This window comes from Ascaphus truei, chromosome 5, assembly GCF_040206685.1.
Source record: "Ascaphus truei isolate aAscTru1 chromosome 5, aAscTru1.hap1, whole genome shotgun sequence".
NCBI classification, from domain to species: domain Eukaryota; kingdom Metazoa; phylum Chordata; class Amphibia; order Anura; family Ascaphidae; genus Ascaphus; species Ascaphus truei.
Genome location: NC_134487.1, coordinates 305,963,409 through 305,965,092, shown reverse-complemented (window position 1 = coordinate 305,965,092; position 1,684 = coordinate 305,963,409).

The window sequence follows — 1,684 nt, the reverse complement described above, 5'->3', positions numbered from 1 at the left end:
TCCAACGTTATTACGACGCTTTGCAAAGTTGTGTATGTGTGTGTATATATATATATATATACGTATTCACATAAACAACATTGCAAAGCGTCGTAAGAGCGTATATATATATATTATACTATATAATATTATATTATTTATTATGTTATATTATATATTATACAGTATATGCACTATATAATTTATGTGTGTGCTGCATATCTTATTGCCTGCATAAAATATTTGGTGTATTTTAGTGTTAAAAATGCCTTCAGGAACGGAACCTTTCATTTAAAAAATGTTCCTATGGGAAAACGTGTTTCGCTTTACAACGTTTCGCTTTACAACGCCATTTTGAGTAACGCATTGTGTCGGATAACCGAGGACTGCCTGTATCGCGCTTAAAAGGCTTTTTATCATCAAAACACAGTCATTGCTAAAAAATGTGCACCATAAATTGCGCCAGAAAGCATTTATCTCACTTAAAAACACTTATCACTGCTTTGTGCATAGCCCCCAAAGTCTCTTTTGTGTTTATTTGGGCAGGCAGCATATGCATGAGACAAAGGGCAAAAAACAAGCGCAAAACGCAAAGAGTGAAGTATATCGAAACATTTTTAGTGTTAAAAAAGGGGGGGGTAAGTATTCTGCGTACATCAGAACAATAGACTGTTGAGTGGACTCAGAAATTGTGTCCCGATGCACACATAGTGTGTCTTTTGGAGTAAGAACTTCTTTACCAATACCACAGAAGCGCCAACGGAGTTCCTGAAAACACGTGATCCGGAGCCGACCTGGACGCTGGTGACGAACTACAGCCACGGAGTCAGATGACATCTGGAGAGGGCTGAGGTCCAGTTACCTGGGGAATCTCCTTCTATCGCCAACCCTGATGCCAGCTGTGTGGTAACTCGTGTATTGAGACACGAAATGCTTATGTTCTATTGTTTTGATGTACGCAGAATACTTACCCCTCCTTTTTTAACACTAAAAATGTTTTGATATACTTCACTATTTGCGTTTTGTGCTTGTTTTTTGTCTTTTGTCTCTAGTTCTTGGGAGTGTGGAGCCATTCTGTTACTGTAGAAAAGCATACGCAACATACCAACGGTTATGTATGGTTTTAAATAATTTTTTGTCACTTCCACAGTAGGGTTGTGCCTTAAACCATTGTTTGAGTAGAATACAATAAGGAGGGTTCACACCAATTAGTAGTATTACTTTTAGATATTGATCTTTCAACACAATTGGGTTGTTTTTTGGGTTGCGCACTTAATTTTGTTTTCACAGCATATGCATGAAACTTGCTTTTTGTAACTTTACATCTTATATATGTTGGCTGACTCAGACAACAGAGCAGTCCTGTGCAAGCTGCTATCCAGAAGGATTTCCTAAGTTCTCTCTAGGGACAGAGATTCCCAAACAAAGATACAGTAAGGACTTTAATATTGTTCCATAATTATTGTGGTGTAAGTTTAGGGGTCTAGCCAGCCCGATAGATAGGGCCTGGAATGTTTAGCAAGATCTCCCTATGGGGAGTAGGTGTTCTTTTTCTGAGTTTTGTTTTGCCTCAAAGGGACAGTGTGCCCAAATGTTTATTTGTGTTGTGGAGAAATAAAACCACTAAACATTTGGTTTACCCTGGAACTGCACGTGTGGACTATTGTCTGACCTCGCCTACAGGCTGTACTGCCAAAGGGGTTAG